This window comes from Uloborus diversus, chromosome 10 (assembly GCF_026930045.1).
Source record: "Uloborus diversus isolate 005 chromosome 10, Udiv.v.3.1, whole genome shotgun sequence".
Classification (NCBI taxonomy): domain Eukaryota; kingdom Metazoa; phylum Arthropoda; class Arachnida; order Araneae; family Uloboridae; genus Uloborus; species Uloborus diversus.
In genome coordinates, this window is record NC_072740.1 from 11,072,976 (window position 1) to 11,099,880 (window position 26,905).

Genomic DNA, 26,905 nt, shown 5'->3' on the forward strand with positions numbered 1-26,905 from the left:
ACTTTCCAAATGTTTGTTCTTTCTGACGGGTTCTCAATCATCATTTGAAATTGGGTAATTTTTCATAGATGGTGTCTTAAAATAAAACGAGAATAAATTTGAAATGAACAAATTGAAGATTTATGATGGATTAAACTTTAGTTGAAGATCTCAATGAATTAGTGTAATGATAGAAAATTTTTTACCGTATTGAATCATCAATGAAAAAAGTGTTTATTCTCTGAACTCAAATAAATGAGTAACAAAAATGAGCGGTTATGTTGTACGGGTTTAGATTTGTCTGTTGAATTTTTATCACTGATGAAGATGCCTATCGTAACCTTAAAGCAGCTGTTTCTGCATTTCTTTATCTATTTAGCTCTAGTTACGTTCGTTTTTCACTTAAAATTCTTTTATCTCAATAATATGCAGTAACAGTTTACAGTACTTAATTTTTTCGGGGGATTTTTTATCTACAAGTCAAAGTTTAAAAAATTCGTAATACCAAACGAAGCATTTTAAGGAAATTTATTTTGGGTGAATTTTTTTACTTTTTGCTCAGTTTTCAACAATTTTTAGCTTGGACTTAAGCACTTTAGTAAACACTTGATTGCCACGTAATCATTACATTAAAAAGTAACAGTAAATATCGTTGAATATCCAAGGTCCTAAGGCCAAACGCGATTCCTTTTTGTTTTTCGAAATAACAAGAATTATTTTAAGCTATATCTATTTACGTCATGCATAGCAAAACAATATACAGAGTGTTCCATTTTAACCTGAAAGACCCTTATTTTCGCAACCGTTAGTCCTGGATGTGTACTTCCAATTGCAAAAATGTTCAAAATCAGATGCAGAGTTAAGATATTGAAAGTTCGAAGCAAAAATAAAAATGAGTCAAAAAATGCAAAATTTAACTTTTTATACGGGCCCTAGGTCCCCTAACTAATATTTAGAGAAATAATCTCCACTGAAAACAATTACTGACGCAAAAAACTTGATATTTTTACGACCAAAAGAAGATATTCTATTTCAAAGTTTTAAGGGACCATACAGAAGATGCGTTTGAAACTTATCGCCTTTTTAAAAGAATGGCAGGTTGTCAAAGTAGAAAATGAAAGTATTTATATTTCTTCATTGCTATTCAAAAATAAATGCCAATGTTATGTCATGATACGCAAAAACGCACTACAAAACCTCAAGCAATTTGAAAAACCACACTATGCACACATATGATATTAAGCACTTGTTAACCGCTATATTTTCCTCCCAAAGGTGTTATTGACGAATAGTGAAAAGTGGTGTAAGTCACAAAACGCTGCGTTCCATATCTCTGTGAATATTAGTCGCACTAATTTCAACCTTTTTTGTGTTGGACATATTTTTTAATGGCAATTATTTCAATAAATATAAGTTAGAGGACCTGGGGCTCGTATAAAAAGTTAAATTTTGTATTTTTTGACTTATTTTTATTTCGAACTTTCAATATCTGATCTCTGCATCTGATTTTGATCATTTTGCAATTGGAAGAATACATCAAGGACGAACGGTTACGAAAATAAAGGTCTTGCAGGTTAAAACGAAACACACTGTATAACTTAATTACACTATTGAATATCCTCCATGCACATTTGTAAAATGATCAACATGTGCCCGATAGTATCCACTTTCTCAAGAAAATTTTGACAGGAGTCTACAAAACAGATATGTACTCTGTAAGACTCATAACAAAACACTGCACTGTTAAATATTTTCCGGAAAATTTACAGGAATTGTTACTGGCATCCATGTTGCCAGTAACTATTATAAAAATCAAATGTTACTGTAAAATTTTACGGTTTCCTCGGTAGGCCACAGCAACCAATTGATGCTGGGATCGCTTATTTCTCCGGTATAAATTACCGTAAAAATCAGCGATGCTGTAAGTCCGCCATTTTACAGTACTAATTACAGAAAATCTTCCTGAATTTTTAACAGTGAGGAAACACTACACTTTTGAACAACCTCCATGTAGATTTGAAATAGATTCAAAATAGACAGGGTAGCAATTTTAAACTTTCCCAGGAAAATTTTAACATTAATCTACAAAACACATATGTGCTCTTCATTATAAATGATTACAAGGCACCTGAGCATGAGACGGTTCATTTATTCTGGGGAAGAAATAAGAAGACCACCTATGATGGCAAGAACTCTTCATCCATCGCAGTTGACGGTTGTCAGAGCCAAACTATTTTATCTACTCAATTGTGACAGGTCCTCTTTATCCCGCTGGGTAAGTGGTAGTAGAAACAAAAGGAGGAAATATTAGAAACTCAACATTGAAATCCTACTCACATTTTTTTTTTTTTTTTTTTAGAAAAGGGGAGGAGGTTGTTTAGCTGAAACTGATAAAAGTGAAAAAAGAGTGATGTTTAGTTTTGATGAAAAACAATAATTTCCAATAATGATACTAGCTTATATTCCAGTTTGACGTCTCACATCCGGAGATTACAATATAGAGAAATAGTTACGGTAGGACATACTTGAAATATCTACGACTTATCTGCTATGCTTGAAGTGAGTCACACACTTTTGTAACGCTATTCAGAGATTAATTAACCAATAGTTTGGGGCAATTCCACGGTAACAGATGTTGTACAAAACTCCAATTTGTTATATTATTGTTTCATTCCACAACTTTATGAAGAACATGAACTCTACTTCTATGAATTATAATTAAAATGTAAATATATTTCCATAAAAATATTTAAATAATTTCATTTGGTCAGTAACGGATGTATCTCATAAGATAAATCCATTCTCAGTAACGAACGTATCTCATACGATAGGTATACAATGTATCTCATCAGATATGTCCATCCTAAGTAACGAACGTATCTCATACGATAAATATACGATATATCTCATCAGATTCGACATCCTCAGTAACGAATTTATTTCATACGATAGATATACGATATAGCCAAAAAATAGTATTAAAAAATAACGTTTCCCGAATTCTCCAAAATTTAATAGCATTATATAGAAGCAGTCTGTATTCTTAATAACCTTTTTGTAATGAAGGAAGAATCTCATATATTCGGAGTTCTTGCAGGAGTTTTGTGCAATAAATGATCAATTTATTAAAATATAGTCTCCCTAATTCAAATGCGGACAGCCGATTGGGTTTTTTGATATTTTACACAAACTATAATTACCAATGAAAAACACCAATTTAAAAATCGTTCATAAAGAAGCGATATCTTTCAATTTGACGGGAAAATATTTTTACCGTTAACCACCCATTTTAAAAAAAACATTAAATCGTCGATTGTCACTTCTAAACAAGAACAGGAAAAAAAAACAATTTTCGTTTAAATGTTCCGATCATAATTACATACCGTCTGCGGACACTGATTTTGCTTTCTTCTGTTAAAGAAATCTGGGGTTGTTTTGACAGGTTTGACATCTTTTTCGTCCATCCTTCGCGAAATACTTTGAGTGCAGTTCCACAGATTACTGACCTAAACGGTTTCATAATTACTGTTTTGCATTCGCGCTTCATTATCAATCATTTTTGATGTATTATAAGAGAAAAAATCATAAAGGCCAAAAAAAAAACTGAACAATTGACTAAATAATTTGTGTTGCTCAAAATATATCTTAATATGCAAGAATGCATAGATTGTGAATGGCACTTAATGTAAAAAGAGGTTTTACTAAAATAATAGTTTTGAATACAAAACTGGTTTTATTAGCTTTGTCTTCTTTAATGCAAAACATGTATAATAGTTATTTAGAAATCGTTCAGTAACCCGTTGTTCTTAGCTTGAATTTTAAAACGCTGCTTTTATAAGAAGGGTCGCATATCATTATTTTATAATTCAGCCCTTGTTTTTACCCTTGAAATGAATATAATAATTTGGATCTTTTACAGCAATAGCTTTAAAAAAAAATTGTTTTGACTTGAACTATAGATTTCATGAGAGAAGCTCTTGACATTCCGAACTTTTTTTCAGTGGAGTAGGATTTGGAGAGTACGTTCACGAAACTAGACTGAACCTAGAATTACAGTTTGTCATACAAGAACAAAAAGCCTAGATTTTAAAAATCGTATTTTAGAAATTCGTGAAGTTAAGTTTTTTTTTCAATCTTACAGTCGTATTCATCAACCGATTTAAATCGTGGTCAAACACCTGTAACGACGATCGAAGCGGTCTTCAACCTGAAAGGTGGCTTCAATCGGTGGTTCGAGTGTCTCACGGAGGTTCGAGTTGACTAGTGTAAACAAACTAGAAAACTACACGATTGTGCAAAAACGAAAAAAAAAATTAAATAATTAGCAAACGAAAGAACACTGTAAAAGATGTTCCTGGACGCATGAGTTATTTTCCCTCGTGTCCCCGTGATCAAAATATGGTCTTAAAGTCTGCCGAAATTTTAAGAAAAAACGTCAAATTTAGTGAGTTTCAGTGAGAATAAGAGGAGATCTTTCACACGATGCAGATGGATTTTTTTCTTGGTGCCAATGGTGAAATTAGGTTAAAAAACCTTGCGAGCTATATGTCTAAAAAACGAGAGAAAAAAAACGCCGTTTTAGAAAGAAATGTTAAAATCTTCGGTTATACATTCACACATACTATTTACACGAAAATGCAAAGAATAGTTAAGTGACGGAAAAACTTTTTGGTGTAATTAACTGGTTATATTTGCATTTTGAAGATCCAGGATTACCAAAAAAAAAAGGGTTTGTTTCCTTTAATTTGTTTAATTTCCCCTAAATCCAAGCTTTATTTATTTTTTCATGCACAGTTAACCGACCACCCAAAGATGAAACTTGCTTTTAATGATCGAAGTTACAAAATAATTTGCTATGTTTTTCTCTAAAATTAAAAAATAAATAAATAAATAAATAAAACTTACAGAAAAAAAGCAATGACATTTGGCAACATAGTGTTCCAGTTTTTAATATTTTCTTTATAGCGACAGCTTGGTATTTTTATATATCTATACAAATATAAAATATTTTGAGCAATTCATTTGGTAAAAAACGAATTAAAAGGAAAAAAAATATTTTACAGCGAAGATTTTTTACATGGGTTATGCGCATAGAAAATCAACTGGCATTGTCAACTAAATGTAATCAATTTGTCATCCTTAGTTTATAAAACTTCATTATGCTTTGTATTATACCTTCAGTCCAACTTTTTCCTCAACTTAATTGCGTCTGGTTCCAGAAAAGGACAACTGTATATTCTTCGTTCGTAACTTTTGTCAAATAATCACTAACAATGACTGATAAATTTCCGAAACATAATACATTTCCGAAACGCCAGTTTTCTGTTGGTCTACATTTTGTATGTTTTCTGTCAGAAAATAAAGCTCTTTTCTGTAAATTCACACAACTTTCAGTTGGAAATCGGCGATGTTGTTTTGTTCGTTTTTCTTCTTTATTTACTCACCCTCTTTATTCTGTGTTTGTGAAATTTCCGCGATAATAAAACATAATTCCAATTATTCGAACTCTTGCTATCCGAATTGCCTTCAGAATTTCAGAAAAAATAATACGTAAACGTACTGCTATTCGAATATTTAGCAAACAGATGCGTTAATGGGGAATGTTTGTCTGTATGTCATCCATGAACTCAAAAACTACCCGGCAGATTTGGCTGAAACTTTCACCGTTTGTTATTTTTGGTACTGGGAATGTTTATAGACCAGTTCGAAAAAAATCCGATCGATAGTTCCTTTTTTATTCCAATTTAAGTCACAATCCATTGGATAAATACGAATAAAATTATCGGCTGCAGAAATGAATTCGCGTGAAAGATCTCATTGATAAGAAGTTAGCTGTTGCCATTTTTCTTGAGTTTGAACAAATAAATTCTTTCTTTATTGTTTTATGGCTTTTCATGCAACGGGGGGGGATTTAAAACTTTTTCTATTTGATATTTTTAGTGATTGATTGATCTTGCAAACTGCGTGAGTACAAAATTTGAGTATAGTCACGGTTTCACTTGATACCTGGACCGATTACTATGAAAATTGCTATATATATGTATTTTTCCACGGAGAAGGTGCATAATATGCTCAATGAAGCCACTCGCCACCAGGTGGCACTGCAGAGTAGCAACTTCTGCCCCGTTCAACAGATTGTCATGAAAATCAGTATAATGATGTATTTTTTTTGTTGGCGTAGCAACGCGCGTCGAGTACAGCTAGTAATTTGATAAAATTTAAATACAAATTTACTGTTTTTCTTCATCCAGTGCTAGAGTACAGAATGGTATCTGAGAAAAGGGGCAAGCGTAAAATTCTTTTCCCAAAAAATAAAGCTCCTTTATTACTCAGTTCGTCGCTATGTTCACTTAGTGCTGTTACGAATGTATTTGATATTTCATATCTCAAAATTGATACCTCACTTAAAACACTTAGTAACGGTCGATCGTTTTATTTAGATGACCGAAAATCTTTATCTTGCCGAGTCTGCTAGTTATACTGATACTTAGATTTAAAATGATTATTTCCGTAAGAAACGATTACGGTAGGAAAACAGCTACCAGACTAGGTTAGTACGAAGCTGCTCTAGTTACAGTTTCTAAAGATAGTAAAGAGATACGGAAATTCTCGATTTCAAACATTTTGTCTAGTTTAAAAATTTACTGTCGTCAACAATTCAAAGCCCCATTTGAATTACACAGTAAAGGAATGTAGGACAGAATGAAATAGTGGGGTCAAAGTGAAATGGTGAAATATTTACTCTGCTTTTTAACGCCACCTATCTGGTAATGTTTTAACCATGTAGTGGCAAATGTAATCTATTCCAGTCAGGAAAAAATTACCGACAAATTTTAAAGCATATGATCATACAGGCAATTTTCAAAAATTGATAATCACATTGATATATTTTGTTGTAAGTCAAACATTATTTTTGTTATTATAAAATGATAAAGTTATCGTCATTAACATTTTAAATATTACTTGAGGCCTTCTAATATTCGATGCAGTATTAATTAGTTAATATTAAGCTTAAATATTTTGTACGTTTAGTCAAGTGCATGCGGGCAAAGCGGATGGGGCAAAGTGAAATAGTTTATTTTGTTTCATCATTTAATCATTTACTAATTCACTTACGTATTCATTTATTGATTAATTCATTTGCATTCCTTCATTTAGTAATTTACTTATTTTTTCATTCATTCCCTTATTCATTCCCTCTTTTACTCTTTCATTTATTTTCCTTCATTTAGTAATTAATTTATTCATTTATTAATCATTTATTAATTAATTTATGTACTTCGTTTATTGTTTCATTATCTTTTCAGTTAGCCATTCAACCATTTATTTGCCGATTCATTTGATAAATTTTTTTTTTCTGTAATCGAATAAAAAGTAGTATTTCATTAGAAAATATTTAATTTTTTCTCTTTGCCTCATAAAACATTAAGTCAAAATTTTTCACTTTTTTTGAAGAAGCAAATTTACTGCCAAAAAATAAAAAAATAATGTTTGAATGAGAGTTTGATTATAAAATACAATGCTCTTTCTTTATGTTCTGCAATTTTCAAAACAAATTTCCAATTCCTTTGTTTTGAAAAAGCTCAGTCATCTTAACTATTTCACTTTGCCCCACATTGCCCTGCTGTTGAAATACATTTAAATTTTCCATTCTGATATCGGATAAAATAATTGGTCTGTTTTCAAATTTCATTTTTCAAATAAAAAATTACAGCGATAAATTTTATTATTTCCGACAATGTTTCAGTTCGTTTGCACCAAAGATAATAGTTAAGAATTTGCTTTATATTTCACTGTACATATTTAAGTGCCAGTTGAGTCACGCACGTTTTATTATTTTTTTCGCTGCAATTTTTAAATAAAAATTTTTATTTATGCTGAAAATAAAATAGTAGGTACACCATTGGCAAGAAGAGCGAATCAGAAAGAAATTAGATCACGCCTGTTAATAGGTTGTATTTACTTAGAAAGTTGCCCTAGACAAATATTATGAATGCCCTTTTTAATTGCACACACAGTGTACAGGTTTACAACTCACTTACTTGTTACAGCCCATCTTTGAGAGGTCTAATTGACATCATCAGTTATGTATCTCTGTCGGATATATTGTATTTGTTTTTAGTATCTCTGGACCAATTGAATATAGCGAGGGGCTCGCTTTAATTTTAGCCAAGCCCGGATCTATAAATTTTGGGGTCCCGTTCAACAAAATTTGTAGGTCCCCTCCCCTGAGTCCAGCAGTGTCTATTTGCAACGTTAATAGGTATTAGTGCTAGTTTTTTCTTTCTTTTTTTTTTCAATTTCTTGGGCCGTTGGGCCCTTTAAGGACGCGGGCCCCTCACACTTCGGGATCTTTGAGTACGCAGATCGGGGCCTGGTTTTAGCTGCTATGCAATTTTTTTAAATCTATTGTGGCTATTTCGGGTGCTAAGCTAGAACTACAAAACTACCTCTTCCTATGAATATAAAAGTGCATACCACCCTTAGGTATAAACTGAGACACTGTAAGTGATGCGCGACACCCACTGAAGAAATACTGATAACGAATTCCCACAGTTGTGCGGTATGTCTCACATGCTGAGGACATATCAGCTGAGTCAAAATCATTCTCGAACTAAAACGTCTCCAAGCGATAACCAGTGGGCCGGGTGTGAGCTAACCCCAAACAATCTCCGCGCTTCAAGCAACTTATCAATCCCCATTCACGATCGTTAAAGAAAAATATTCTCAGATTTTGCAAGGACAGCCATTTTACTTCTGAAGAATTGAGCAATTTTCAGCTATTTTAACAAACGATAAGAAAAAAAATAGGGAGCTCTTTTCGTTTGCTTTTGACCAATCAGAAAATTACTACTGTGAGTTTTCTTTTCTTCTATGGATTTAGTTTCGTTTGAGAGCTGCTATTAGTGGTCTTCCACACCTGTTATTAGAGGTGGATGATTGCGATTATTTGTAAGTAGGTATGGAATAGCGTTATATATTTTGATGAAGAAACTAAAAGTGGTATGAAGCAGTTGCACGCAAGGTTTAATAAATGAACTGCGTATCTAAAATTAAATACTAATTTGTCATCACGTCACGAGAGGGTGAAAGAATTGGTACAAAAATAAATTTGGGAAAAAAAAAAGAGAAGATTCAAGAAATATTTCAGCAGTAGACTGATGGACTCTAAAAAGTCCAAGTAAATAAGCCATATAAATACATAAATCTATAAACTGAGCCAAAAAAATAAATAAATAAAAGAGCAAAATAAATAACTTGTAATAAGGAAAACATTATTAGTTATAAATATCCATAGAAAATTAATAATTAAAATCGATTTATTTTCAAAAGATTTAATTTCTTTAGTACAGATTATTGTTTTATTATTAGTTAAACTTTAAGTGCAGTTACTTTTTGTACAAAAATGTTCAGTAAAAAAGACGAAAAGGCTCATGAACAGACACGTGATTTAACAGTCAATTTAAAGTTAACTGGTTTTATACGCTGTTTCTTACAAATAAAAATATAGATAACTTCTCAAAAATGTTAGTGCAATTGAATTTTAGTAAGAAAATTCGCATACACATTCTTCCTTTGAATGAAGTATAGTGAAACCTTTGAGATTCACCAACCTTGTAAACTGACCACCTGTCTAAGTTGACCACTTTTGTCAGGTACGGAATGAGTCTTATAGATTAGATCGGAGCTAGTTGGCTGCGTTTTCTGCCTACTATGATTTTAAAAAATATTTAACTAAACATACAGATATTTTTTGGGGCCAAAAACTATCCGCATAAATTTATAATTAAGTTTCTATAATAAAACTTGAAAATATTTATCATATAATTACCATTTAATATTATAGAGTATTATTTAAGAGGCAAATATTGACAATTAATCGCTAGTGCCATCATTCATCGATTGCAGGGTAAGTTGGTTGACGGCATTTATTTAATATTTTTCTAATGCAGGAGTTAAAAAAATCGAAAAAAACAAAACCCTAAATTACTTCTTATATTTCATATCATACAAGTGAAAAAATAACACATTCTAAATAAAATGACCTTCACCATTCTGTCTATGCAAAACAATGTAAATAAGGTAAACTAAAAGATTATAACTGCAAAAAAAAAAAAAAAAAAAAGCAATATGTATGTCAAAAATTGAATCAACTGCCCACCCCATGCAAAATGAGCCAACAAGACTCGTATCGCCATTTTTTCTTTTCACGAATTTAAGAAATTTTTCTGAAAGCATTTCAATAAACAGATAGATCCAAGAATAACAGATCTTTCTGAATATTATTTCTTAAAATGGAAATTACACTTCATTAACAAATAAAAAAGCGATAATTCGTAAGAGGTGAAATTTACTCACCGTTGCAAAAATCCTTATAACTGGTTCTTTGATGGACCCTTATTTTTCAATGATTATTCTTGTAGAAGGAGGGAGTTGGAATGGCATATACTTGGCAAAACGGAAAGCACTATATAATAGATATTTTTAACACATAGCGACTGAACCAACCTGCCCCTTTGGCCAACTAAGCCCGGTCAAAAGGCTAAGGCCCTTTTATTATGTAATGAAGAGTAAACTTAGTAACTTAATCACCTCTCTACTCGTATATTGACGACCTATTTATCTCGATCACTAGTGATGACAAAATTGTTCATAAGAATTATAAAATTCTCTTTCTTTTTTTTTTGGGGGGGGGGGGGTATGAATTTTGCAAATACGTATTTTATGCTGTGATGCGAGACCCAAGTTTCTCCTAATCTGTTTCTTTTTTTTTAATTACGAGCTAACCTTTTGTATTTCCTTTCTTTCATTCAATGACAACAGGTATCAATTTAAAACGACGAAGTTTGCAATATTTTGTGGCAACACTGTAATAATTTTGTTGTTGGCTCCAACGTTTCATATTGTATTTCTAATGCAGGGATGGGAAATTCCAATTTCTAGCTGCTCTTTTAAACCAGGAGAATCCAGTTTGTAACTCTCCGTTCGAAACATTTGTATAAAATGACTTCAAAATGAAAGTTAGTTGAATTTGAAATCTGTAGTTAATTGGCGACAAAACAGCTTAACTCTTCAATGCTAAATTAAATTTCAAAACACTGAGCTATTTAACTTTTTTTTTCATGAGTTTTAAAAATACGTCTGACACTAATATGTTGATCAGTAGAAAATTAGGAAATTTTGATGATTGAAAAATCTATTTTTTACAAGTTCTAATATTATTTGGCTTGTAAAATATCACAAAACTTGGGATTTTGAAGAGAAATCAAAAAGGGGTAAATACACATGATTTAAAATTATACTTATTATGGATATTTTTATTCTTACTTTTTTTAAATGAAGAATAAGAAGAAATAATTAAGTCTCGAAGATACTTTTTTAGTCGCCTGGGCAACACGTACACGGAATTTGTCCAATTATGTATTTATATGTGTGTTTCGTGTGTGTCCAAACAGTAAGAGAGCACTTTTTCAATTTAATTTTCTTCATTTATTTATTTATCTATCTTTATCACTGATAAGCTTAAACCAAAAGAACGCTTTTTAGAAACCATCAACAACGACTTTCTCTAAGTAATGTCGCTAGAAACCTAATTACATTCCCAATGTTATTTCCGATTTTTACATCCCAAAGTTTTTCAAGAGAGAGAGAGAAAAACCTAAAATAGTACCAAAAAATACACAAAAGAACAAAAACTTCATGGGAAAAAGCATAAAAACATAAATCACGGATCTTATGAGGAAATACAAAAAATCGTGATCCGAGTGATATAAAATATGCAGATAATACACAATACAGATAAATTTGAATCACCTCTTATAACCGTCATTTAGGCACACGTTTTGAGAAAAACGAGTTTTTTCCCCTCTGTTTGTTATTTTTCTACTCATTAACACCGCATGCGAGTTTAAACATTAACAGCACATGATTTCACCATTATTGCAATGGATAAGTCATAAATCTCCAATTGGAAAACTATTTGATATTTTTATGTGGTATGTGAATCGGTAATTCTGAATTTGAATACGAAGTCACAGTCCATTTCCTGGGATGCTTCTTAGGTTTGTTTTGTATGATTTTTTATTTTTTTTTAACAGTAATAGCAGCAAACGTTAGTTTGTAAACAAGTCAAGCATCGTTTTGAGCTAAAACTATAAAATCGTGTGTATATATTAGTAGTATAGTTTTTATAATCGGATCTATTTTTAATAATTTAATTGTACTTTTTACTCAAGATGCTTGCTTGCTCGCGATGCTGAAGTTAGGGTCGCTGACCACCTTCTTAAGTATTCAAAGATTCACCGTTCGTCTGTTTTTCCCGGCTATTGGGAAGCTAGAAAACTCTTATGTCTACTTAGACTTAATTTTATGTTGTTGAGTTGGCCAACTATCGTTAAGTGATCGCAGAGCATCGAAAGCAAAACACCGATGATTTAAATCATCGATGTTAAAAGTTATCGATGTTATTGACACATCATCCAAAAAACATCGCGGTTATGAAGCAGTGGTTCTCAACGGGGGGGAGGGGGGGGGGGGGTTAAGAATTTAAAAGGTGGACTGAATGTTTTAAAAAATAAAATGGAGAAGCAAAACTAACATAAATTTAGTTAAGTTTGTGGTTACAGGTAGCATAAAGACATTTTTTGATATTTTTAGAGCAGGTTTCATCGACACATCTCTGAATCTGGACTTGCATTATTCGGAGACATAAGGTCATAACATCTAGCTTATGTTCGACGAGCACGACCGGTAGCGACCGTTTAGATAATCACGTGACAGCTAATGATCACGTGCTCCACTCAACCAATCAACTGCTTAGAATGGTAACCGATGTGGTAACCGGTTGATCATAGAACAATGCGGTTAGTAACCGGTTACTTACCGGTCGACCGGGGAGGTTCGTCAAACACAAGGCTAATAAGACATTGAAAGTAATATAACCAGATGTCGCTTTGTCGCAGTTACAACATGATATACAAAAAAATATCAATAACAGTGGCAGCCATCACATGATGTTGTGAACGTGGCTGGTATTAAATACTAACTAGATCCTACACTACCTCAAATTAATTTGTATTTCATTCTTTGATTAATTGATTTTATATGTTCTTATAACGCGTTCTAAATAACGTTAAGTGGAGCAATACTATATCTTGTGTTACTTTTCTTTATTTTTATTTAGTTACCAGCGTCAGTTTCAAATTCCCATTTTCCGACTATACCTCTTGTACTGACCTCATACGGTAGTGGGGGAGGGGGGGCGTGACCTTCACATCAATGCTCAATGGGGTGCACAGGGCCTGAAAGGTAAAGAACCTTGTTATTAAGAAGTGATACTTTGCAAAATTGAACTTTATTCTATACATTTAAGCCTTGTGTACTCTAACAAATGTTTTAGCGAGACAAGTGAATTTATGAACTGAAACTTCTCGCACCCTTCAAACGATCCCGAAGAGCTGACTTTAATTCCTTACCCAAGATCTTGGTATAAACTGATGTATTCACTGTTTCAGTTGTAAATTTCAAGTGTCCAACCCTTTGGCTGGATCATCTTGAAAGATAGAGGAAGTCGCATTTGTCAACAAGACTTCACTCTGCCAAGAACAAAATCAATAGGGTAGACCGGAGCACGTTTACGAGGATTTTTTTCAATGAATTTTCTAATTTTTATGTTTTAACTTAGTAAATTTTGGACATTGTGGTTTTATGAAGCAGTTAATGAAGTCACAATTGGTATATTTAGTTATTTATTCAGTAAGTTGCACCCTATAGCCAGGGCTGAGGCAGAAATACATGAAATACACCGCCAGATCAGTCACTGAGCTGACGGTGAGCGGCTTAGACAATTAATGATAGAAAACATTTCCCAATGTGATAGATATTGCCAACATTAATCACGTAGTTTTTTTTTTTCTTAATTATATTTTCATAAACATATAATCCCAGTTGTTTGAAAAAAATAGTTTTGGGTTCAATTAAAAAACATCGTCATCGAATTAACTTCGACATTTCAAAAAAATATCGACATCGATGCCACTGTCGCATCCCCCTAATAGGTGTCTCTGATCCAGGTGTACAGAAAATTTAAAAAAATCTCATTATGATCAATGATATGTATTGATTACACGCTGTAAAGAAATTATACTAAAATAAACTTAAAAATCTAGGTGAAATATCATTACTGTCTTGTATCCTCAATCGACATTATTCAAATCGACAACAAATGTACCATTGTATCCTACAACTCCATCCCTAACTCCATTGTATCCTACATGTATAAATGGAGAATTCCAAGGGTTTTTAAATAATTGTATGCTTACACTAATGAAAAATACTAACTTTTAATAATTGAAAATGCGCAACTATTACCCGATGAATAGTTGATTAAAGCAGATATAATTAGGGTTTGCACTTTCAGAAGACAATGCAATTTTATGAATATTAAATTTTCATTTCATTACAAAATCTCGCTGTTTTTTTTTCTCGGAATAACACATTTCTAATGACTGAGTTGAGTTGTTGGTGATGTATTTAATTGTTTGCTCAATAGATAGCAGATAGTAAGACAAAGCTCCATTTGAGATCAAATGTTTAAACTTATAACTTTTCAGTCATAGAGCATGGTTTTCATATCGTACGATTCATTCATATTTACTCGTACATTTAAAAACTGTAATTTACAAAGGTGAGAATAACTTTGGTTGGCTTTTTGTATCAGGAAAACTTTTAAAAAGTGTTTTTCTATGTGCTATTTTTAGTTGAAGCATTGCATACAGCAGTTGAACTTGCTTATGACGAGCGCTGATTTAACGAGAACCCGGATTTAGCGAGCGAATTAGAAATACTTGGTTGTTACAATGTTAAGTCTATAGGAGCATAGTTCGCTTTTAACGGGCAAACTTTTGGGATTCATAAAATTTCTATTGATTTCTAGCTCAGCTTATCTTTTTTTTGGTAAATTTTCTTTCATTTCAAAGTCAACCAAAGTTAGTAATAAATCTTAAATCCCGAGAACAGGTGATGGCAACATTTTTTTTTATTCTGTGGAGTAAAGGAATATTTAAAAACTATATATATATGTGTGTATTCCATAAGAAAAGTGTCATAAGAAAGAGACATTCAGACGGTTCAAAGCAAAGTAACCAACTTCTTTATTCGTCGCGCAGACTGCGCCATTAAAATTTTTAGGGGGGTTGTTTTGAATGGTATTTTCCCCTTTTTATTGGGAGGGGAGACTCATGCTTTTGGGGGTGTCTTCGTGATATTTAGGGGGGGGGGGGAGCGCCCTCGCTCTTAGAGAAGGTGGACACCCTTGAAATATGTGAGTGAGACGTAAAGTGAAATACCGGAGCAAAGTAAAACGGTAAAACATTCTCATACAGAGACAAAAAATGGGGCAAAGTAAATTGTGGTGGTTTACTTATTATGTCACATACTTATTCATTCACATGTTTATTATTTTAGTATTTATTTAGTGGTTCATTTATTCACTTAGTAACTTGCTGAAAATTATTTTTTAACAATTTGAAACAGAAAAAATTAGAAAAATATTGATTTTTTCACTTTGCCTCATGAAAAAAAGAAGTGAAAATTTTGCACTTTTTCTTTAAGGTGCAAACCAACTGCCAAAATTGAAGAATAATAATTGAAAGCAAGTTTTATTACAAAATGCACCAATTTTTTTTATTTAGTGTAATTTTCAAAAAAAATGCCCAGTTTGTTGATATTGAAAAAGATAAGTTATCTTAATTCACTTGGTCCCAAATTCCTCTATTACTTTCTCAAAACTATATCTTCATGCATCAACAAACTACATCATACTATTGATTAAGCATCATAAACCTATTCAGAAGAAGCAAACTAAATCAACAACTATTGCCTTAATCAAGTTTTAAAATCTTCTTTATAATTTTAACTGCTGAAAACTCAGAAATCACTTCCTCAAAACGAATGTTTTCGTTGCGTCTGGTTCAATTGCTAACAAGGCAAGATTATTTAGCCCAGCGTTATTCATTTCTGACCTTAAGAAGTGGCAGTGTATTAGCTTTAATTTACTAAAGCTTATTGTCGCATCTCACTTGAAGCAACTCATGCGGAAATATGTCACAAATAACTTCAAAGCGATAACAAAATTTAGAAAGTTATTCCGTAAACACCTATCGTTTGATAAATTTTAATTCACTTTATTTCTCATTAAAATCTAAATAGAGCGTAGAAATATCATTTATTTTTAGAAAATAATCGCAGAAGCTGTTTCTGTTATCATTGTCAGTTGAATAATGTTGTTCAATTCGCATTTAGATTATTTCCTGTTATTTTAACCTTCTTCTTTTGTACAGTGTCTCACATAAGGTTTCATAACATCTTTTGTTGAAAGACCTAATTAATGAAGTTTCCTTAAGACCGTTTTTTAAGCATGAAATGGTTTGCTTATAATAACAATGCAAGTCATGAGTTTACGAGTTAACTAGATTTACTATAAAGTTAAGAAGCATGTAGGGGAATGTGGGTGAAGGAGAAATAGCGGGGGAAAGTGTAATAACAAAATATTTTACTCTATTTCCAGCGCCATCTGTCTTGCAATAGTTTAACTATGTTATTAAACATGTAGTTGATTCTAGTCAAAATATTGTTACCTTTGAAGCTAAGATGCATGCTGAAACAAGTCACTGTCAAATGTTGATATATTTTGTGACATATCAAACTTTATTATTAAGTGATAAAGGTCTTGTTGTTAACATTAGAAATGTTAATTGAGATCCACTGATCTTAATGCAAGATTTATTCATTTAACACTGTTAGTTTTATTTTAAATGAGTAGGGGAATTTCTCAAGTGCATGCGAGGAAAAGTGAAATGTAACATTTAATTTATTTACTCATTTATTTAACAATTCATTTGCATATTCATATAATTATTCACATAATAATTTCGTCTACATATATTAGTTTATCTACTCTTTTATGTATCTACTCATTTATGTATTAATAAGTAATTAGTTCACACACTTATATAATCGCTCATCAATTCATTTATTTATTCTTTCTTTATTTAAAGCTTACATTTAATCAAAACAGGATCCATTTAACTCAATACAATGTCTTAAACGGTCAGTCAATTAATCGATAGACTTTTGAATTTTGGTTTAAAGAAAGTTCTTTAGCACCTGTGTCACGGCTACTTGAATGGCTGGAACATCATCGTAAAAAGCTTCTTTCATTGCAGTTTTCAGTTTCGGGAACAGAAAATAGTCACACGGTGATAGATCAGGCGAATACAGAGTGTACTAATTACACAAATCTTTTATTTTCTGTGCCCGAAACTGAAAACATGAGTAAAAGGAACTCTTTACGATGATGTTCCAACCTTCAAGCAGCGTGACACAGGTGCTAAAGAGCATTCAAAGAACCGAATTTAAAGTCTATGGATAAATTTATTGACCTATCAAAACGATGTAATGAGTTAAATGGATCCTATTTTGAATAAATATTAGCTTTGAAACATATTACCACTCTTATTTCATACTATCACTAAAAGGTTTGGTTATTTTTAAAACAGTGTATTTTTAGATACTGTGTTCATTGGTTTTGACAGAGTTCGAGGGCTGGTCCGAGTATAACAGTCCACACGGGACTCGGATTGAAATCAGTGCCAGATTATATCCATGGAATGGAGAGAGCTGGTGTCTCAGCCACTGAGAAGCCATAATACGAGGTTCTGAGCTGGGGATAATGCGGGGAAAACAGAAGTAAAGGAGTGGTCATTGCATTAAGGACAAGGAAGGTCAGGACAGTATGATCAACATGCATTTTTTCTTGAGAAGCAGCTTAACGAGTCCTTGAAGATGGCTCATCAGAGAACCTTTAACAAGTCCTAAACTAATGATGGTGGAGAGGAGGACATGCTTTTTTTTTTTTTTGCTTGTACACTGCTTAAAATTGGGATTTGTTAAGTAACAAGACTTAAACTATTTTATCGCGGGGTGAATACTAAAACAAATTACAATACAGATGTTACAAGAAAAACGCAACTACTTAATGTTTCATCACAATTTTTGGCGAATATGAAAACTTGATTAAATGTTATTTTACAACCATGTCTAATTTTCATTTAATTAGAAGTATTTGTGTCATCTTTCACAATTTTTTCTTCAAAAAAAGTGAAAAAGTCTATTTTGCCGAATTTATAGTTACGTATAGTTGCAGTACTTCCCCCCGCGATATGATCTTCGTGACCTTAAGGATAAAAGTTCTCCGTCTTAAGTCTTTCAGTGTTTGCATGGAAAACATCTGAGATGTCACATGAGTTGGTGCCCGATTTTCCTAGACTCGATCCATGTCCTCCTGTCAGTCATGAAATATCTCGCAGCACTGGTAATAATAAAGTGGAACAATAAATCACTGGTAGGTAACGATTCTATTGCGATTGAAATCTAACCTGTTCTAGTTGATGTTTTTCTTTCTAACAGTAAAGCGTAGTAAATATTCTTTTACGCAACCAACGATCGAATTAGATTTCTATCAGCGTTCTTGTGTGCTTTTTCCTTTTATAGCAGATTGTATATGACCTTACTGTTACTCGCTTTGTACCTTATATTCAAAACTAATAATTTCCATACAGTTAACTCCCGATTATACGTGGGACGGATTATCCACGACCTTTTGCTCGTTCAAAAGATCTTTTTTTTCTTTTCGGCCGATGATTACTTGAATGTCAACCCATTTCAACTTAACACAAGTGCCAAAACTTATTTCTAGACATTGTTATTTCTTGCTTCCCTTTCCGTTCTAGTGACCTTCCATGGTACTGAGTGTGAACCTGACTATTAGAAACCTGATTTTTATATCTATGTTACTTACTGCTTTAAATCTACACTAGTTTTTTCTAAAACTACACGACCTACGCGCGTTATTGAGTGACCGGACCAGTCTTGCCCAAAAAAACTCCTCTCCTATACATTTTTGGTGTAAATAAGCTCGATCTGTTTTAGTTAATCTGTTTGCACCATTTGCAATGACGAGTGTTTTTTTTTTTTTTTTTTTTTTTTTTTTTTTAGCTTTTACACACATGTTTTATACACTGTAATCATTCAAGCTAAATCTCTTCTAGTTTAATCTCTAAATTTCATAACTATGTTTTTAGTATATATTTATATTGCAGTCCAGTTAGAGGTTCCTTTGATTCATATCTTGGGTTTTGTCGCTGTTTCTTACTCTCCAACACCCCTCCCCTTCCTGTCCCACGAATAAAATATTTACACCAAGGAGAAAAAAACTTTGTTTTATCAAATATTTTATTTGTCACAGCAAGTATTGTTGTTTTCTGTAGCATGTGGTGTTTAGAATAAATAGTAAACTAAATATTTTAAACTTTTTAATATTAATAGGAGGTGTGATAAATGTTCGCATGGCAATTAACATGCTTGCTAAAAGTATTTGAAGTCACTTTGGAATTATAATTCACGGTTCCAGTTCCTTAAGTCATTTAATTCTTCCGACAAAGTTTGTGTTCTGATCCTGATCTAGTTGTTACTAAGCTTACAAAGGCGGTCAAATTGCTTTTCTTGACAAAAATTCATATTTACACAAATGTAATGAGTTAATTGAAGTTAGTCTTTAGGTGACACTTCAAAAAGTCCCTAGTACTAAAGAGGTTAACCTGATTAAAAATGACGTGAAATCTTCTATCATTAGCGGATTTTCAAAAAGTCTTCGATTCCTCCTGTCGCACACTAGGCTAGGTTTTATGATTTACCAAAGATCCATAAATCAAAGTAGCTTATGACTTGGAAAAATTGTTTCAATTTTTGGTATGGCTTCATACAAACTAGCTAAGTATTTAGTTTCCATCTTTTCTTCCAGTAGCAGTTATTTTACTGTCAGGAATTCCGTTGATTTTGTTCAAAAGTTACGTTACTGTAAGCCTCATGACTTGACGATGGCTTCTTTTGACGTGAAATCACTTTTCATTAATGTACGGTTATTTATTTGGGCATTGGATTGTTTCAAATTGAGGCTCCTAGAGCATTATTTTTACTTCTTTTTTACAAGAAAAGGAAGTATTGTATTAGCAAAAAAAAAATTTCACTCAAAAATCGACCTTAATTTCCATTTTACTCACCTCGGAATGAATACTGAGTTTTTTTTTTTTTTTTCCGACTCGACCACACGTGGATAAGTGCCTAAGATCGTATAGACACGCGAAATATCCATAATGACGATTCCCGAGTTAATTACAACGAATTTTCTCGTGACGTCTGTATGTACGTATGAATGTGCGTATGTGCTATGTGAGAATGTGCGTATGTGCTATGTGAGAATATGCGTATGTCGCATAACTCAGGAACGGTAAGTCCTAGAAAGTTGAAATTTGGTACGTAGACTCCTAGTGGGATCTAGTTGTGCACCTCCCCTTTTGGTTGCATTTGGGTGTTTCTAAAGGAATCTTTTGCTCCTTTTTGGGGAGAAACCATTGTTAATTTCGATAAAAACTCAAGTGGTGTTATAATTTGGCGGACACTTGGCAATATATCGCCAGTCTTTTGTTCACCATCTTTTGTCGCCAACTTGGCGACAAATTTAGCGATTTTTTTTTTAATTTTTTTTCAATTTGGCCATTGTTGGTGACATTTAGAGAGTAAACTATTGAATCACATTAAAATTGCCAGTAATGGAGAAATGACATTAAATTGGAATAAAAGGAAGTCATGTGATGCACACATCAGCTTGTTCTAGTTATGAGATTGATGAACTTGTTTCCCCTTACTCGTACTTTTCTTGAACAGAATACTTTTATATTCGATAGAGCTTAATTTCGCACGTCTGAAGGTTTAGCTCAATCCTTTGAGCCTTATTTTAAGTAACATTTAGTATATGCACTATATTGAGGCTACATTTTTTGAAACCATAACGTTTCCGTTCTATGTTCATTATGTTAGTGATTGATTTGTTTTTCTTTGCCAAAACCATGTTGATAATGAACTTTTACTCTCTATTCTTAATTGTATCCATCCTTGCATCCAATTCCCTGTTGAAATGGAAACCGATAGTTATCTTTCTTTTTTGATCGTCTTTATTACTAAAAGCAATTAAGAATTTATGACTTTGGTGTTTTATAAGCCTTTTGCTGTTACACTACGTCCTCACAAATGTTTTTTTTCCCATCCTCCAGACTAAAAGTTGGCCTCGTTTAAGGATTTTGTGGTCTGCGCTTTGAACATGTTATTTTTCCCATTCCTTAAATGGTTAACTTTCTTATCTTAAAGCTGTGGCTTTCGATCGTAGTTACTCTCCTAGCATTATAGATTCGATTTATAATAAGCTAATTAAGCACTCTCATTCTGGCAAGGTTTCTGTTTCTGAAGCGGTCTACACTATTATTTTTCCCAATTATCCAAACGTCAGGAATCAAGTTGCAAAGGTTTTGAAGAAGTCTAGATTCGATACTGCTTTCTCTCCTGTAAATAAGATTAAGTTCACAAACATGAAGTTTCCCATTCATAGCCATAGTAACCGGGCTATTTTAAGCATCTCCTGCAAGTGTGGACTTGGATACGTTGCACATATAAGTATTTAGCTAATGAAACCGGACAAAAATTAAAATCCGAAAGTTTGACAAAAGTTAGTTGAAACCTACTTTACTTAAAGTCAGATAACTGTTCTATCAAAGAGCAACAGTTAAAATATCAGCTTTTGCCAACCCTGATATGTAGGACAGTCGAAGTTTAGACATTGTAGCAACTGCTCGTTTCTTTCTTGACGTTTTTACTTCCTTTTACAAAGAAAGATGTATTCGCGATAACATTTTCACTCAAAAATCGACCTTAATTTCCATTTTGTCCACCCCCGAATGAATGTTGAGTTTTTTTTTTTTTTTCGACCTGACCACACGTGCATATATACCTAAGAACGTATAGACGCCCGAAATATCCATTTTGACGATTCCCGAGTTAATTACAACGAGTTTTCTCGTGTCGTCTGTATGAACGTATGTAGGTCGCATAACTAAAGAACGGTATGTCCTAAAAAATTGAAATTTGGTACGTAAACTCCTAGTAGGATCTAGTTGTGCACCTCCCCTTTTGGTTGCATTCGGATGTTTCAAAAGGGGTTTTTTACACATTTTTTGGGGGAAATTATTGTTAATTTCGATGCCAACTCAAGTGGTGTTATAATTTGGCGGACCCTTTGCAATGTATCGCCAGGCTTTTGGTCGCCAAGTTTTGTCGTCAACTTGTCGACAAATTTGGCGTGTTTTTTTTTTATTTATTTTTTAAAACCTGGTTTCAATTTTGCCACTAATGGCGATATTTAGAGAGTTAACCATTGAATCACATTAAAATTGCCAATATTGGGAAAATTAATCTGTATAAAACGCTATTTTGCTTCGGTTCGCTACAAACTTGAGGTGAAAATATTTAAAGTGTTTCTTTGTTTATTCAAAGGCACTATTATTCTTAAATTGGCGTAAAAGGAAGTCATGTGATACACACTTCAGCTCGTTTACTCACCATCTTTAAACTCTTAAAAAAGAAAATGGCGGAAATTTGCGGAGCATATTTTCACAGAATATCATAGCAGATAGTTTTTTTTTTTTTAAATCTTGTTTTATTTTGGCCATTGTTGGTGATATTTAGAGAGTGAACTATTGACTCACATTAAATTTGCCAATAATGAGGAAATAACATTTAATTGTTGTAAATGGAAGTCATTTGATGCAAACATCAGCTCGTTTATTCTGAGTCTTCGATTTTCTTTTTATTGAATTTAAATGTGATGTTATTTAGTAAAACTAATGTATCAATATGGAAAGGGAAGTGTGAAGCTGAATTTAAAATCATGTTGAATTCATTTACTTTAACGTTTGTCATTTTCTTTTTGTATGAAAGTAAGTCGATATTATGTGGTTATTTTCGCATAAAATTTTAAATTATTTTAAGGTTTCTGTTCACTTTCCGGGTCTTGTCGGGCAAAACTTTTGTTAATGCCATCAAATTTAGACTATCTGCTATGATATTCCGTGAAAATATCTTCTGCAAATTTCCGCTATTTTCTTTTTTAAGTGTTTAAAGATGGTGAGTAAACAAGCTGATGTGTGTATCACATGACTTCCTTTTACGCCAATTTAAGGATAATAGTGCCTAGGAGTAAGCAAAGAAACACTTTAAATATTTTCACCTCAAGTTTGTGGCGAACCGAAGCAAAATAGCGTTTATATACAGATTAATTTTCCCAATATTGGCAATTTTAATGTTCGCGACAAGACTTGGCAACCAAAAGCGTGGCGAAACATCACCAAGTGTTTGCCAAATTATAACATCACTTGAGTTTGTATTGAAATTAATGATTTCCCCCGAAAAAGGTGTAAAAGACCCCCTTTGGAACATCTGAAAGCAACCAAAAGAAAGCAACCAAAAAGTGCACAACTAGACCCCACTTGAGAATCTTCGTACCAATTTCAACTTTCTAGGATATACCGTTTTTAATTCTACGAGATACATACGCACATACACACGTCACGAGAAAACTCGTAATTAACTCGGGGATCGTCAAAATGGATATTTCGGGCGGCTATACGTTCTTAGGCATGTATCCACGCGTGGTCGGGTTAACAAAAAAAAAACTCAATATTCATTTGGGGGCGACTAAAATGGAATTTAAGGCCGATTTTTGAGTGATTTTTTCTTTTTCGAAAACAATACTTCCTTTATATGTGAAAGGAAGTAAAAAGACTTAAATATTTCAAGTACGGAGTTTTTTCTTATTTCTTCGCAGATTCTTCTGAAACTGCAAATCTTTTACCAGAATAGAATTATATTATATCCTGAAAAGATTCCCCGTCAAGATAGTGGATAAAAAGTTTGCACCGTCAAAAGATTAACTTGAGGCATTTGAGGAATATACAGATCGTATTGAGTCGTTATTTGCACTATTTTGAAACGAAGTTCAAGTATTAAAGGTATATGTGAATGCTATGAAGATGAACGTGTTTTGAAAAATAAAGAACAATGACTAAGATAAGAAGTTGAGTTGTAGTTTGCTGATTGGTGAGTTGTCTTTTGCCTTGATTTCCTATTGGTTGATCCGTTTGGCATAAATACCGGTGTCCACATTGTTGAATTCAGTTCTCTCATGACTTTTTGGTAGCGTTGTGAGTTTTTGCACTAATAAAGTTGCTCCATTGCAGCTTTGAAACAGCTATATGCCGTACTTTCTTGAGAATTTATGCTTTATTTACGTTGGTTTTTCACTTTAATCATTTTGTAGCACAAAACTTATTTGATCATTTTTTATTTAACCACATCTGCTGTTTGCAATACGTTATTATTTGATATATTTCCACATGCCACAAGGACCCATTTATAAGGTAGACAACCACTCACAGCATACCAACACATTCACACAGAGAAAGTACAAGGACAAGAGAGTGAAATAACATCCATGCCCGAGCTGGGATTCGAACCCAGATCCTCCCCATCGCAGTCAGACTGCAGTGACCACTATTTAAATAATGCAATAAACATAACTTGAAAAGATGTTAACAGCTAAACTAATTTTTCCTTTAAAATTACATGTGACAAAGTACCCACGACAATGTGACAAAGTACCGTGCCATGGGGCACTTTGTTACACTTGGTAGTGCTTAGAGATAAGCAAATTAATCCATACTTGGATACTCACTGGAGAACTGATTATTCAACTTGTACAAAGGTATGCACTATTTGTTTACTTATTCTTATTTTTTTTGTCTCAAATACTAACCAAAACTTGGTAAAGAAATCAGAAGTGAAAATTGTGACTTAGTACCCCGCTCTACCCTACACAGGAAAATACTTAAACCGAAACTTTTTCTCTTGGTAATGTATACTTAATGAAATACAGTCTTGAAGTATGATATTTGCATAAAACCTGTTGCAAAAGGCCTGCACGATCAGTACTCAGAATGTGCAAGGCATATTGTGTTAATGCGAGTCTTCAGTTGATACTTTTGGTAATTAAATTACCTGTATTATCCATTTCATAGCATTAAAACTTGGTTTAACTCTGCAACTCCCCTTCCATTAAAATTAACGATATTTCACTCTGAATATAAGTACATTTGAGGCAGTGTGAAGCAAAGGGATGTAAGGGGCAAAATTAAAAATTTGGAGATAACCAGTACAAATGGTAGGTGAAGCTCTCCTCTGTCATGGGGCAAGAGATAGTACAAGTAGCTCTGGTAGGTGCTGCTATACAGCATGATTTAGAAAAAAGTTTACAATGAATGCCTACCTAGGACCGGAACTTAAAACGCGTTTTACTCAAAACCTGAAAATGTCCACTTACATCCCTTTGCTTCTCACTGCCTCATTTATAAAATGAAATTATCAGTCGAAATTAAAGAAATAAAGTTATTATACTTTAAAATGTCGCATGTCTTTTAGTGGTGCGTAAGAAATAAACGTTTGTTTTCCTTATAAAAAATCAAGTTAAGTTTTTATCATTGTTGTGAAAACAGAAAAAATGAAACATATATCAAATTTAGTATTTAATTTCGGCATTACTAGGATGGTAGGGGTATCATGTAATCATAAATAATCCTAAATCCAAATTTAACTGATATGCATTTTGATTCCCATGTTGGAAACAAGAAATCACTAGAATATATTAAACTCAAGACGTATTTATAAAGTAGCATAAGACAAATAACAGGAACTTAGGAATATTTTTGCAAGACTTATCTCATAATTCTTTATCGATTTATTAGAAATGATAGAAACACTTTATATTTTGTGAAATCTATTGTTTTTCAAGTAAAAATAACAAGAACTTAGACATAAGAAACTAACATAAGAAAGGTATTAAAAAAATCTTGAAAAATTATTAACTTAAAAAAAAAATCCAATATTTATCTGAAATTTTAATTCAAAATATCAGGACACAAAAACTAGTTTAAGACAGGTCTTGTGTTACTTATTTAAAACGAAGGAATATAATAAACGTTTGCGATGCATTTCACACGAATTTTAATTAACTTACATTAAAAAAAACACTATGAGTTACTTCTGTTGCGATTAATTTTATCATTAATATTCCCACTAGTTTACGAAAAATGAAAGATTAAAAAAAATATTTTGTTACAAAAACAGATAATTTTCCGATGGAAGTATTTTTATACTTTCAGAATTTTTTTTTAAAGAAGATAAAGGTTTTAACTGCGTTTATACATCGATAACTATATATAATTGAACTAATCACACTGCGGAGTGAAAAGAATATGAACGCAGACTTATACAAATTAGCACAATAATAAATGATACAATGATACTTTTAATCAGCTCATATTTTCCGCTTCAGTTGACAGCGCCACAAGAAGCCAATTAAAAACACATTGTAAGAATATAATAATGAAAATCCGACTTTAAGAATTGTATAAGAAAAAAAAAACTTTGAAAAAGGGAAGGAAACAACAGCAGGCAAATCCTTGAACGAGCTGTGTATGTGTATATATATATATATATATATATATATATATATATATATATATATATATATATATATATATATTAGGGTGGTCCTTATTTTTGAAGTTGCAGATATTTTACGCGACGCCCCCTCAATTTGTTCCATTGTACAAATAAATGATCCTTGCAAAATTTAAAGTCAAAATCCATGAACATTAACACGTGCCCCTAGGGCCCCCTTCTTTGAGTTTCGAAAAAAAAATTGCGGATTTTCTCATTTTTATGTAAAAATATTCGAACGTTTTATATTTAAAGTAATTTTGAACCTTAATAGGTGCTGCTACTTCCAGACTGACCATTCTCTCACTTTCATTCTGTAAAATTTAACATGTTACAGAGAATAAAATGTACACCAATGGCCTTGGGTCAAGCGTACCGCTCTTCTGCGCTTGTTCCAACCAAGCGGCAGGGAAACGTTTCTTCC